A 15701-nucleotide genomic window follows, 5' to 3' on the forward strand; every position below is an offset into this window, starting at 1 on the left:
CTCCCGGCGGCGGGCGTCGCGCGCAGCCCCCCGGAGAGTGTTTGGGCAGCGGCGACTCCCCTCCTCTTCCCCGCCTCTTCCTCCTCCTGCGCCTCCGCGCCGCCCCGCGGCTCCTTAGGGAGGAAGCGGCCTCCGGGGCCGGTCGCTTTGTGCTGCAACCATGGTGAAGAGTGAGTGACGGGTCTGCGGCCAGTGGGCTCGCGCCGCGTCGGCGGGGGCCGGGCGTCCTGCGCCCGGGCCCGCCCCCGAGCCCCCAGCCTGTAGGCCCGCCGGCCGCGCCCTCGCCGGCGAGCGGCACCTTCGGCGGCCCAGGTGAGCCGGGTGGCCCGGCGGCCCGGGCTGGCAGCGCCCTGGCGGGGCTGGCGGGGGCCCCGCTCCACCTGGCCTCGGGGAGGCGACGAGTCTCAGCGCCGGGGCGGAAGGCGCAGACTCCCCTCTCCCCACTCCCCACCCCTTCCCCGGCTTACGCCGCGCCCCCTACCCACATCCCACTCAGAATCCCGGGGGATCTGCAGCGTCCCCTCGCCCCTCCGTACTCCCCCTGCCGCCAGGTCTCGGCCGCCGGGGCTGAAAGTTGACCTGGAACAGAAGTCCGGCCGCAGCTTGGGCCGCCCTGGGCAGTCGTTTTGAACCCAGGGGGTGGGCTCCGGGTCGCTGCAGAGGCAATCAGTCCTCTAGGGGTTTATTAGGTGTATTTGTGACTTGCTTCAGGGAAAGCGTTCTGCCTCGGTGCTCAGCAGGCACCTGACACTTCAGTGACCGCGAAACTAAGGAGGTGGAAACGTGCGGGTTCAACACTGGACTAAACACCGCCTCTAGACGGGCAAACACTCCCGATTTAAAGGTGATCAGCCTTTTGCGCGAGACTCAGACAGCAGATCCTGTGACATAAGCAGAAACCCTTGCAGGTGTGCTTGGCATGAGGCAGAGTAAACCTCCAGACCCGGCACCCAAGTCGGACTTACTTGGTTCAGAAAACTTGGTTCAGAAACACTAGGACAGAGCCCTTTACGATGTCACTGTGCCTGCTGTGTTCCGCCCCCACCCCAGGGCCAGGTCGAGAAGTGTAAGGGCAGCCAACCAGCGGCCACAGTTCTGGAGTTCTGGTCCTAGGGTTTTATTTTTACCTGCCTCCCTTTCGCTCACCCTCAATAAGTTCATGTTTTGCTGTCTGTATGGAGGCCATATTCAGAAAAGGATTGTTATTTGCACTACCTACTACGGTGGACTTTCCTCCCATTTTCAAACATACTGTTTCAACATCTAGTTTATTTTAAACAGTTGGAATAGGTTATGAACATTTTAAGTTCCTGAAGTCATCTGCATGGCATTAAACAGATTGTGCATCTTCCAAGAGAAGAAACCGTCCTGGCCCAACCTTCTGAAACTGAATCTGAGTTACAAATTGTATCTCTAGATCTTTGTATCTCTAGATATTACCCATGCCCCAACTGCTTCCCCATATTTCTCTCAAACTCCTCACTTGAGGGCCAGCATCAGATTCTTTATGACATAGACTACCACATTGAATAAGTGTCATTACCACTCTGTGAAGAGAGAAAAGAAGAAAAATCAAGTCCAATGAAGTGAGAAAACTTACCTGACATCTCCATCTGGTGCCCAGTAGATGTCTCAGAATTAACATGTGCAAACCAGGCTCCAGATCTCTGACCCCAAACATGCCCCACCCACAGCCTTCCCCATTCCAGCCAACAGCCATCTACACCAGTCACCCAGTGCCCAGGTGAAAAACCTTGGCATCTTTCTTGACTCTTTCTCTTACACCCTACAAATTTCAGTAAACCTGTCAGCTCAACCTTCAAAGTACTGTATCTGGAATCTAACCTCTACCCACTGTCTTGACTTCCATGACCTTGGTCCACGCCAGCATCATCTTTGGCCTAAACTTGGCAATAACCACCTACCTGGCCTTCCTCTTTTTGCCCATTGCCTCCAACATGTATAGTGAATCTGTTCATTCCAGTTCAACTTACTCTTCTGCCAGGCTCCTCTGCCCCTGGAATTCTCCAGGCAGGAATACTGGAGTGGGTAGCCATTCCCTTCTTCAGGGGATCTTCTCAACCCAGGGATTGAACCCAGAACTCCTGCATTGCAGGCACATTCCTTATGATCTGACCCACCAGGGAAGCCCTACTCTTTTGCCAGAAAAGAAAGAAAAGTTCATTAGTTATCCATCACATTTACAGTAAAAGCCAAGGTCCTTATTTATTATGGCCTAAATGACCTACAGAGTGGTCCTCCCCAACTTGTCTCTCTGACTCCTCCCTGACTTCTCTCTCTGACTCATCCCCTACAACTCAACCCCCTACTCATTTTCCAGCTACATTGGCCTCCATGCCACTTCCAGAACTCGCAGTCTCATGGCCTTTCCCTTTGCAGTTCCTCTGCCACCTGCATTAGTGACCGGCTTCCCTAGGCCACCAAAAAATAAAACAAAGCCTGGAATGATGTTCTCTCGGCTCCTCCTTTGTATCTTTATTCAAATGTGATTTTCCCTCTGTCTCCACATGCCCCTCTTCCTCTCCCTTGCTTTCCTTACCAACATCTGACATGCTACGTATTTTACTTACTTGATTTATTTCTTGTTTGTTTCCCTCCATAATGATGTAAGCTTCTGAAGATCAATGATATTTGTTCCTTTTGTTCACCCAACATGAGGTAAATTAATGAATAACTATAATATCACCTTATACGTGTAGCAGACTGTTACATACATTATCTCACTTGTGCCCCTGATGGAGGAGGAGAGGCTAAGAGAGAAGCAACCTCTCTGAGCCTGTTTGCTGCTCTTTAAAAATGGGATAAAAATTGCATGCCCTGAAGATTTGCAAGGATCCAATAGAATCCATTCAAAGTGCCTTGCAGAGTGCTTGAACCATGCTGTGTGCTCAGCACAGTAGTTAATAATATTTTTAAGATCATTCTCATCCTCCCAACCCTTTGAGGTTAGTGGAACAGTTACTACCATCCTGTTTACAGATGAGGAAACTAAGACTAAAATAGGCTAAGTGACTTGCCCTAGTTCTAGGCCTGCCTTGAAGTTTGGAGCGGTCAGGGGCAAGCTAATATAGACCTCATCATAAATTCTTAAAGCTAAAAATTAAATGGAACACAATGCATCACGGACTTCTGGCTTGAAACTCACACCTCATTTTCCTCCCACCTCAGCTCCATTACCTTCTACCCAAAGACTCATGCACTCAAAAACATCCCAGCCTGTACATCCAAACAACATCATACCCCTCACAAAACCGTCCCCTTGGTGATTTCTCCAGCTGTTTTCCAGAGTTGGATGTTGCTGCTGCTGCTGCTAAGTCGCTTCAGTCGTGTCCGACTCTGTGCGACCCCATAGACGGCAGCCCACCAGACTCCTCCCTCCTTGGGATTCTCCAGGCAAGAACACTGGAGTGGGTAGCCATTTCCTTCTCCAATGCATGAAAGCGGAAAGTGAAAGTGAAGTTACGCACCCATGTCTGACTCTTAGCGACCCCGTTGACTGCAGCCTACCAGGCTCCTCCGTCCATGGGATTTTCCAGGCAAGAGTACTGGAGTGGGGTGCCATTGCCTTCTCCCAGAGTTGGATGATCAGGCCTGAAAGTGGCAGGCCAGCAAGTTCCAGGGCCCAGGGTGTTCTGAGAGCATGGAATTCCTTGTCCCACGGGGAGGGTGAAGCCGGAGCAGAGCCCCAAAGTCCAGGCAGTGGGCAGGAACCCACTCACCCAGACTGCACACCCAGAAAGTTGTGAGTTACAGTTGCAAACCCAGTTTTGTTTTGCTTTTTTCTGAGTGCTCTACTGTAATACAGAATCACCCCCAATGACCTCAAGTGAGGTTTAATAGTGTGTCTTATCCACCAACAAAATTACTAACTCACTGTCAACCTCTAAGCTATCATTTAATTTCAATTAAAGTTAATTCCCCACTATTTAGAATCTACTTATCTAAGTATGTCAATAATGCTTATCGCCCTTCAGCATCTAGGACACCTAATACTTAGCATGAACTGCTTTTTTATTAACATTTGAGCTCCAACAGTATGCAGCGTATACCATAAGTGACAAAATCAGACACCAACTTGCCAGTTTGCCAATTAGTCTAAACCAAACTGTCAGTCACCATAATCCAAGTAAGCCATCTATTAGGCCGCCTCATAAAGGCATGTTAAAGACATGTTTAAGGCATGTTCTGTCATATTATCTAGGAAGTCATTAAGGGATAAATAGAACATTGAGTTTTAACTCTAGAAATACATTTCAAGTTCTGGTCTTAATACTATTCTACCTGTAACTTCAAAAAGCCTCAGTGATTACAACAGTAAATTCTAATACATCTCTAAATACATTATGTAAGGTAGGTGTTTAAAGTGAGTAAAATAACTTTCTAAAATTCGTATTGGTCCAGGTATGACACAAGAGTAGAACTGATACATCTCTATCAATCTATCTATAGAGAATCATTTTGTTCCAAAATAGCACATTAAACGTTTACTATTCAATCAGTCAATAAGTATTCATTGTGTGTGATATGCCAGGACCTACTGATATCTGTGCTTGGAGTCCTCATGGTGGGTAAGACAAACATGGTCTGTTCCCTGACCTCTTGGGGGCTGGCTCCATGCATTAGACATTTGCCTAATTTCTTCCCCTTACCTAGGAGAATGACCAGGATGCTGGGATCCAGGAAGCTTCCCTGTTCTAAGACAAGAGATCCCTCTGGTTACCATTGTGTCTAGTGATTACAACCCTCTGGAAGCAAGGCTGAGAGCTGAAGAAGGTTGAATTCTATTAAAGAGCTTCCTCGCATACATCCCCCTTCTCCTAAACAATTTTTAGTTACATTGTTTTGCAGTTATTTGAATCTCAGAAGAGTGGAAGGCTGTAGTTTAGACACTGGATTGCTTTCAATGAGCATACTCCACTAGGTAATACTGTATCTACCTGCAAATAGCATTCCAGAGAGTCCCAGGTGGAGAATACAATTAGAAGCCCAGAAGAAACAGTGAGTACATAGCAGAGAGCTCAGAGAACAAGTCAGATGAAGTGTATCAAAAGCACAATTAGACTCAGACTCTTAGGTTTGATTTTTTAGGAATCCTAGTAAATTCAGAGTTAAGGATGCTATCTTATGACTAAAGAAAGAGTCTAATGTAGTGGCATGTTAGTGTGTGGATATTTTAAACTGATTCTAAAAGAAAGAAACCATTTTCCCAAATGTATTTATAATGACCTTGGTTCTGCTTTGACCACAAATTTTTTTTTAATGAAAATATAAATCAGAGAACAGTCTGGCTAACAAATAAAACTGTTCTATCATGATTGCATCCCCCACACCGACAAAACCACTTTCTTCCGCTGATGTGTTTGCATTTGAACTATTGGGCCGGTGGGAAAGTACAGACTTCTGTATTTCCTGATTGTGAGAAAGCTGGTGCTGACATTTCTAAAAGGAAATGCGTTGTTAAACTTCTGATCCACTGTCAATTCCTTCTATTGTTGCCTAGGGTTTGGCATTTATTTTTATGAATCGCCCTGTGAAATTATAGTCTGAAAATCAGTCTGCCAGTTTTAAGGAGACCTCTAAAAGCGTTTAGGTATAGTATGCAGATTCACAGTTGTTTTAAATCCTGAAAATCGGTAAAATTAAGGGCTTCGTTTTAAAACCTAACAATGTAAATGCCATCACACAGTCAATGAGTGTTTAATGCATAGATTTTAAAAGCCCGTGTTGGTTATCATGAATGCTTAAATTAATAATGCAAAGAGGGAAAAAAAACAAAGCCCTTCCATTTCAAACATGCAAAATGAATCCCGCAAGATAATTCTGTCATAATGGAACATTGTATGTTATTGAATCTGGGTTTCTCTGGTTATGTTAAGGTGGTTACATACACTAAAATTACATCCACCAGAACACTGGTATGCCGTGCAGAATTTGTAAATGTGTTCCAACAAAGAAAAGCAGCTACAATTATCCCCAACCCTGGTCTCTAAGTAGTAGAGACCTTGCTTGCAAGGGGGCAAGCAAGCGAGCTATAATACAGCTGTCTGCTTTTGGAGCGTCCAGACCAGTCAAGGTCATGTGAGAAAAAAGAAATTCAATATTCTTGACCAGCTGTGATTTTTTTTAAATGCCAATACTAATAATAATCATTCTGAAGTCATGATTATTTAGTATTTGTTAAACCCAAGACTAGTGCTAGGCACCATATATACATAAACAAAGGAAAGAATCTGTGCATTGAGCTTGCAGATCTAAATTAGGCAAAGGAAGTGAAGGGCAAACAAGGGCATGGGAAACATGCACTTAGGGCTGGTTTGGAAAAGGAGGCTATTTCATTGCACTGTATTTTAGTTTTAACTATCAGTGTTGCAGGACGGGGGACCCCTTCAAGGGCCTGAGAGTGGGCTGTTGTCTAACACTTGGAAATAAACTGTCCAAGGAGACACCTTAGAGTTAGTCGTTCGGTTGTGCCCAACTCTTTGCAACCCCATGGACTGTAGCCCATGGGATTCTCCAGGCAAGAATACTGGAGTGGTTGCCATTTTTTTCCCAGGGGATCTTCCCAACCCAGGGATTGAACCCTGGGTCTCCCTCATTGCAGGCAGATTCTTTACCACCTGAGCCACAACGCACTGGCTGACAAAGCAAGAGACTTTACTGGGGAAGGGTGCAAGGGTTGAGAACCAGAGGATAAGGGAACCCAGGAGGGCTGCTCTGCCACATGGTCCACAGTCTAGAGTTTTATGGTGATGGGATTAGTTTCCTGGTTGTCTCTGACCAATTATTCTGACTCAGTGTGCTTCCTGGTGGCCCATCTACTGCTCAGACAAGATGGATTCCAGCAAGGAGAATACTAGATGGTGGTAGGACACATGACGTCTCCTTTTGACCTTTCCCAAATTCTTCCTGTTGGTGGTGGCTTATTAGTTCCGTGTTCCTTACCAAGACCTCCTGTCATAAAATAACTCACAGAAATGGTTACTGTTGTGCCTGGCCAGGGTGGGTGGTTCCAGTTAGTGTTTCCCCTAGCGTCAAGGGTGCATTATTTTGCAACACAAAAATTTAAAGGAGGTGGGGTACACTGCCTTTATAAGGGGTTAGGAGGAACCTTCAATATGAGGATATATCAAGTTAGAAATTTAAAAGAGGAATGCACAAGTAAATGGCAAAAACAAACAGACAAGAAAAAAGCCTCTCAACAGCGGCTGGGATCTGAGAGAGGAAGCAGCCAAGATGGAAGAAGAGAGCAGCTCAGAAAAAGAGAAACTCCAAGCTCTTGAGGGGCACACCACGATGGTCCTGGCCATCCTTCATGTTCTCATATGAACACTGTACTTATCACATAAGCATGACCAGTGATAAGTGCTGGTAAGACATGTATAACCGAGTTTGGTTTCGCCTCACACTTATCTCACCTACCAGGAATGAGCCTGTGGCATCATAGCTGTCTGTAGGAATCCACAGGTGATTAAATCAGGTTAAAGACTGGCGAAAACCCTCAGCACTCCACCCCAACCTGGCTGGGTGCGTCAGAGACAGGATTGTTGACACAGGAGATAACACAGAATTGATTGGACTAGCAGAACTTTAGTCGCTGCAGAGGAAGAAAATGTCATTTTCCTCCCACTGGAGTCAATAAAATACAGCTTTACAAGGGAAACAGAATCTAATGTCAGACAGTCTCAAATTTGAAAACCTTTTCTGATAGACAGGAGCTCTGTGACCTTGAGGAAAGAGCTTAACCTCTCTGAGTCTTAGTTTCTATCTTTATAAAATAGTTTAAAAATATCTTCCTTGCTAGATTACTATGACAATGACTCAAAACAGGATTTATAAAAGTAAATACTCTGTCTCATCTCTCCCTTCCACTGAAAGTAAATAGCTTTAGTCAAAGAATTGTGATATGGCCCTTCAAATTACAAGAAAGAAAGATTTTAGGTTAAAAATACATTGACCTAGTTGACTTTATATTACAGAATTTTGAACTTAGATGTAGTTCTTTTATTTAGGCTATTTTAGCAAATAAGCTTTAATCACTTATTGCAAGGAGCCCAGAGCCTCAAATGTAAATAATGTTCTATCTGGGGCAGAGGTTCCAACTGGGGATGATCAGCAGCTTCACAAGGCTGAGAATGCTGGCAGAGCTAGTCAGGGATGCCATCTCCAGAAAGAAAGCCTTCTGCTCTCCACAGGGGCAAATAGGAGCTGCTTGTCAGATGCATCAAAACTCGTGTCTGAGGGATCTCTGCTCTTATCAAATAAATGAAAAACCACAATTGACTCTTACAAGTATTGAATCCATTACCAGGATTATCTCCATTTCAAAAAGCAAGGGATAGTTACCATCTATTAGTCTGCATACTGGTTTCCCAGGTGGCTCAGTGGTAAAGAATCTGCCTGCCAACGTAGAAGCAGCAGGAGACACTGGTTCGATCCCTGGGTCACAAAGATCCCCTGCAGGAGGAAATGGCAGCTCACCCCAGTATTCTTGCCTGGGCAATCCCATGGACAGAGGAGCCTGGCAGGCTATGGTCCATAGCCCACCAGAGTTGCAGAGTTGGATATGATTGAGCTGGCAAACAGTCTGTGTGTTATTATCCTTTTTTTATTACACCATTTTTAAATGTCACAATTACTGATTCCAAATATTAATATGTATAAATCTGCACCTCATATTCAAAAGACTAGAAAGTATGTATAGTAAGATCAAGTGAACCAGAGATGCAATTTAATTGCAGACTAAGATAATATTTACAGTAATGTTTTCAGTTTGTTTCTTTATTTTATTCAAGTACAGCTGATTTACTGTGTTGTGTTAATTTCTGCTGTATAGCAAACTGATTCAGTTATATGCATACATACATTCTTTTTCAGATTCTTCTCCTTTATGGTTTATAACAGGATATTGAATATAATTCCCTGTGCCCTACAGTAGGACCTTGTTGTTTATCCATTCTATATGTGATAGCTTGCATCTGCTAACCCCAAACTCCTACTTCTACCCTCCCACTCCCCCTTGGCAGCCACAAGTCTGATCTCTATGTCTGAGACTGTTTTTGTTTCATAGATAAGTTCATCTGTGCCATATTTTAGATTCCATGTGTAAGTGATATTATGTGATATTTGTTTTTCTCTGTCTGACTTCCTTCACTTAGTATGTTAATCTCCAGTTGAGATCATGTTGCTGCCAATAGCATTATTTCATTCTTTTTTATGGCGGAGTAGTATTCCACTGTATAAATGTAACACATCTTCTTCATCCACGCATCTGTCATTGGACATTTGGTTGCTTCCATGTCTTGGCTATTGTAATTAGCGCTGCAATGAACACAGGTACATGTGACTTTTTGAATTATGCTTTTCTCTGGATATCTGCCCAGGAGTGGGATTATAGGATCATATGGTAGTTATATTTTTAGTTTTTTGAGAAATCTCCATACCGTTTCCATAGTGGCTCCACTGATTTACATTCCCACAGTGATATGCTTGTGACAGTTGCAACTCCCATGTTTTTAGTAGATTTTCAAATCAAATCAATCTGTGCCTTACCTGGCCCATCACTGGCCAAAGAACAGTACCCCTGGAGCTCTCCAGAGTCTCTGGCCAAGGTTAATAGCAGGGTTACAAGCTGCGTAATTGAGTAGAATCTGTGCAAACTAATTTGAAACATTTCTGCATGCCCCCTGATTTACCTTTATGGTGATTAAAAAAAAAAACAACACAACACTTTCAACACATGTTTTCTGCAGCCTAAGACAACTTCCATCAAGAACTATGGCAATCTGTGAACACAAAAATACCATAGACTTTGGGGCTTCCCTGGAATCTCAATATAGGAGACACGGGTTCAGTCCCTGGGTCGGGAAGATCCCTGGAGGAGGAAATGGCTACCCACTCCAGTATTCTAAAATCGCATGGACAGAGGAACCTGAAGAGCGGCAGTCCATTGGGTCACACGGAGTTGAACACAACTGAGCTACTGAGCACACATGCACAAGTACCTGCAGCACGGGCTCTGTGTCCCAGACCCATTGGCTTTCTCCTGACAATAAGAGCACAGGATATTTCAGAGGATCACCTGTTCAGCTCCTCTGTGTGATTAAAGCAGTTGCAGTCGATGCTACTATGTCAGTCGCAAAGTTAGCTGTGGGTCTCTTTCCTGGGGCCTGTCAGTACTAGAGTATACTCCTTTTCCTGGCTAAGACATTCCTTTGACCTTTCTTTTAAACACAATGAAATGGGAATTGGAAAAAAAATAAAGACTTTCTGAAAGAGTTTAAATTCTATCATCTCCCTCTGACCCCGGCCGCCACCTCACATCGAACAAAGTGCAAAGCAATGTCCAGACCATACAGTTGTCACTACACAATTTCTGTCCTGCCCTCAAGTGGGATTCTTTTGAAGAACTCTGGGTCCAAGTTTGGGCCAACCCATGCAGAGCCTGAAATCGGCTAATCCAGGGAAGTAACCCCTGTGAACAAAGCTAGGCAACCACTGGTGGTGAGGAGGCAGAGAAATCAGGATATGAGTTCCAAGCGCTTTCCTTGTTTTCCTTCAGAAAGAAATTGTGAGTCTGTAGTGCTATCCAGTCACAACTCTCACACTTCACTTGGAAAATGTTGGAAACACATGTCAAAAATCACAAGCAGGCATGGCTTCTAATCAAAGAGCTTTTAGCAGGAAATTTCAGATGTTATATATTCTTTCTTATATGCAGTTCACCTTCGGAAAGAGGTCACCAAGTCCTGGGCATATATTATGCAAGAAAAATTATCACAGGCAATAAATATCATCTTTTCTTATGAAGATCAATAGTCACTACCTAGCAATGCCAGGACTCTCAAAGACCATTAAGGTTTTTCCAAGGCATCCCCCAAACGGGGTTCTGGCAATTCAGTTACATAACTAATAACAGTTACTGATAGGTATTGAGGATTCACTGTGACAATCACTGTTCTGTGTCCTCAGGCCTTAGGTGCACTGCCTTAATCAATCTTCCAGTGACCCTGTGAGGTGGGCACTGTTATCAAATACACTTTACACTTAGCAGGACCTGGGACTTAAAGTCCCAGAGCTAGGGGCTAAACACATGCTCTCTGGTGCCAAAACCCATGTGTCTAGTCATCACTGCGGTATTCTCAGCTCTTCTTCAACTTATTTCCTAAACTTAAAATAAGCACCAGAATTAACCATTTGATGGTGATCGTGGTGACTTTTAATCTTCAATCTTATTTTCTTCTGCCCCTGAGAGATATGACAGTCATAACAAATGTGATTATATTAAACCTAAATTCCAGCGCAGACAGTACGCCAGACCCCCAGGCTTGCCCACAGGACATCTCCACAGAGAAGTACGCAGGCTCCTCAAGATACACACAGCCAAGAAAAACGGATGAATTACTTGCAGAGCTATATGCAGAAAACTACAAGAGCTCTACTACAAGAGATCAAAGGCTTTTTCTGCATCTATTGAGATTATCATATGGTTTTCATCTTTCAATTTGTTAAGATGGTGTGTCACGTGGGTTGATTTGTATATATTGAAGAATCCTTGTACCCCTGGAGTACAAAACCCAACTTGATCATGAAAACAACAAAATTCTGTAAAACAATTATCCTTCAATTAAAAAACAAAACTTAAAAAAATAAAAAATGTCTAAGGAAAATGGGGAAGAATGCCACGTTCATAAGTTGTAAAACAATATTAAGATGTTCATGTTTCCCCTTTTAGGCAAAATTAACACATTCAAATTTGAACTCAAAATCTTTATTTCAAAATCTCTCTCCAAATACACCTGTATTTTGGAGAATGACATTACCATCCATCCAGTTGCTCATCTTTGACTCACTTTCAGCCTCTATGTTCTATCCTTAAAATTACGTCGAATCAGAGAATTCCCTGGTGAGCCAGTGGTTAGGACTGTGCATTCACTGCTGAGGGCTTGGGTTCATTCTCTGGTCAGGGGACTAAGATCCCACAAGAGGCATAGTGTGGCAAAAAAAAAAAAAAAAAATGCTGAATCATTTATTAAATTATGTTGAAATGCAATCCAATCCTCCCTACACCTCTACTTCCCCCTGAATCTCTAAATCTCTTAATCTCTAGTTCCTTCTCCCACCCCCCCAACACAAAATGCCTCCAAAGGAGCAACATGGGAATTTGAGAATACTCCCATGGAAGTAGCAGAGGAAACTATTGATTCCCAAACACCATTTGCAAAAGCGATACCTAGTCATCATTTTTTAAAGAATGTTTCCATGATGCTTTTTATGATTATGATGAAAAGGTACTGGGCTTAGTCATGTTGAAAGCAGGATCAGGTAGAAAACGGCAGGCAAGGATAAGACCTCTTCATCCTGCAGCTGTCTACTGTCAAAGTGCAGGCTCCACCTTCCAGTGGGTACCTGGCCAGTGCCTAGCTCCTGCCCCTCGGGGGGCTCCCCTCCTGTTAGAAACTGCCTGGACCTTTGCACGGAAGGATCTTTGAAAAAGACAAATTGATCATATAATCACAAAGCTGAAAGCTGAATCCCACCAGCGTCTTTTCAACATTTCCTCCATGAGACACAAACCCCTTGTATCTTTTTTTTTTTTTTCTTTTTTTGCTTCATTGGGTCTAAGTTGAGGCACGTGGGGGTCTTTCATTGCAGTGTATGGACTCTCTAGTCGTGGCCCGTGGCTCAGTAGTTGCGGCACTCCAGCTTAGTTGCTCTGCAGCTGGTGGGCTTTTAGTTCTCCAACCAAGGATAGGACTCATGTCCCCTGCATTGCAAAGCAGGATTCTTAACCTCTGGACCACCAGGGAAGTCCCAGGTCCCTTGTATCTTACTCAAGAGCCCTGTCAAGTTTTCTCTCCTCCCCAACTCTCTACCAGGATAGCGTCTATTCCAATCATTCCTAACAACCAGGTCTACAAGCATTTGCCAAACTCTCTTAATTCCTTAATGCCTTGCGGGTTCACCTCTTGCCTAGAGCTCCTTCCCTACAAGGTTCGCCTATGAAATTTCTACTCCTCCTTCAAGATTTTCCTGAGCAAAAATCTGTGGGTACATGATGTTACATAACAGGATGGACACACGAGTCCTAACCTAGATTCTGTCTTGCTACATACCAGCTGCTTGTCCAGAGGCCATTCACATGCCTTTCATGAGCCTCGGGGCCTGTTTAAATGGAAAAAAAAAAAAAAAAAGTATCATCTAGATAACACCGGAGGAGCACCTGGGAAAGGAGTTCATGGTCACAGCAAAATAATTTAGCCTGGCAGACCTATTAACATTTTCCCAAGATTTGTATTGATATGTCCAGGCACCTTCCCTACTGGTAATTTGAGTTGACTTCTGCCAACGCCACCCTTCTCTACTCCTTCTTTATTTATTATTTTTTTCTGCACTGGGTCTTTGTTGCATCAGCTTTCTCTAGTTGCAATGAGCAGAGGCTACTCTTCGTTGCAGTCCGAGAGCCTCTCATTGCAGTGGCTTCTCTTGCTGTGGAGCACAGGCTCTAGAGCTTGGGGGCTTAGTTTCCCTGAGGCATGTCGAATCTTCCTGGACCAGGGATTGAACCTGTGTCCATTGCCTTAAGGCAGATTCTTAACCACTGGACCACAGGGAAGCCTCTCTCTCTCTTTTTTCCTCCTAAATAAATGTCAATCCTTTTTAAAAATTTTATCTATTTTTGGCTATAATAGATTTATGTTGCTGCACAGGTTTTGGGGGGGGAGAATGGGGGCTACTCTCTACTTGTGGTGTGCGGGCTTCTCATTGCAGTGGCTTCGCTTGTTGCAGAACACAAGTTCTAGGCACACAGCCTTCAGTATTTGCAGCTCACAGGCTCAAGAGCATAGGCTCAGTAGTTCTGGTGGATGGGCCTAGTTCTTCCAAGGCATGTTGCGTCTTCCCAGGTCAGGGATCCAGCCCATGTCCCCTGCTTCGGCAAGCAGACTCTTTACCACTGAGCCACCAAGGAAGCCCCCCTCTACCTCTTCTTAAGTACAGTTATTATAGACTTTCCTGGTCTAGGACCACAATTTTTGTTGCTGTTATGGTTATTGTTTGTTACTGAATGTTTATCCTCTGATTCCTCACTACCATTACCCATCCACCAGGCAGTAGACAGCTTCTTACTTTGTGGTCCCAAAGCAGCTTATATGTACCATAATTACAGTATTTTTTACAGTATTTTCTGATCATGTGTCATACAACTGCCGCTCCAGGTGACCCTGAACTCCTTGAGGGCAGAATTCATGAATTTTTTTGTATGTTCTGAGCCTAACGCTGGCCCTGGCTCAGAACAGGCAGTCAGTCACTAAATTTTTAATAATTGGATGACTAAAAGAAGCAACAATATTTTATTGAGTGGGAGAGTAAAAAAAATATTGCTTTATTGATTCCTAGCAGTTTCTGAGCTCCTAGAAAGCTGATGTTGTAAAAGAGAGTCATCAAAAGAAAACCAGTTAGCCAGCTTTTAAAGAGCTGGACTTCCTCAGAAAGCAATGGGCATTTGGACAGTGACTTGCAAGGCTCTTGAACTTAAGTCTTTGTGTGCTTATGTGTGTGCTTAAGTGGTTTTTCCAGGTGTTGCAGTGGTAAAAAATCTGCCTGCCAATTCAGGAGACATATGTTGGATCCTTGGGTCAGGAAGATCCCCTAGGGTAGGAAATGGCACTCCACTCCAGTATTCTTGCCTGGGAAATCCCATGGAGAGAGGAGGCTGGTGGGCCACAGTCCACGGGTTTGCAAACAGTCTGTTACGACTGAGCACACACATATGTGTGCTTAAATCCGTTTATCTAAATGACTTAAAATGACTGAAATGATATTTAAGTCTCAGATTTCTTTGACAAATCTAATGAATCGAAACTATAGTCCTCCAGCTCTCTTACAGACTATGGAAAACCCCAGAATATTAGGTCCACATAATATCAACTGTGTCTTTTCTGATACTCGGCATTCTACTTTGAATGATTATGTGGCTTCTCCCCTATAGAAAAGTTGAAAGAAAAGTAAATATTTTACACATTTTGGTCACACTTTGGCATTCTCTATCTCTGTTTTTGTCTTTCCCTTCCTCTCTCTCGGTCTCTCTCTATATATAGGTAAATATAACACATTTTTTCTCTTTTTGCTGAACAACTTGCAAGTCACCCATAGCATTACAGCGACAGTAAACCCCTAAATATTTCAGCATACACTTCCTACTGATGAGAACATTTCCTATATGATCACAGTACCAGTATAATTTCTAAGAAACTTAATCCAATAATATCTAAATTTTTGTCTATAATCAGTCACTCAGTTACCCCTAAATACCTTTTCATTGTTGCCAGTGATTCCAGCCAGGTTTATGCATTTCATTTGGTTTCTTTTCCCTTTTGAAGGAAGGAAAAAAGAGCATCAGTGGACTCATGTCATGGATTGAGTGAGCAGAGACATTTAGACATAATATTGAAAATTATGCTAGAGATGGCTTGGAGGGGCTTCAGCAGGGACGTTTTGAGGTGTGTTCCTTTGAATGGAGTGTTGAATAACCAAATAGACTGGCTAAACCAGTACATATTTAGGGCACTAGCATAGCAGGGGAATTTTTTAAAATATATTTTGAGAGAATTCAATAGAAAGAAAGGAAAAAATAAACCAAAGGGAGGGAGAAAGAAAGGAGAGAAGAAAGGAAAATGAAGAAG

Source organism: Ovis aries, chromosome 17 (assembly GCF_016772045.2).
Source record: "Ovis aries strain OAR_USU_Benz2616 breed Rambouillet chromosome 17, ARS-UI_Ramb_v3.0, whole genome shotgun sequence".
Taxonomy (NCBI): domain Eukaryota; kingdom Metazoa; phylum Chordata; class Mammalia; order Artiodactyla; family Bovidae; genus Ovis; species Ovis aries.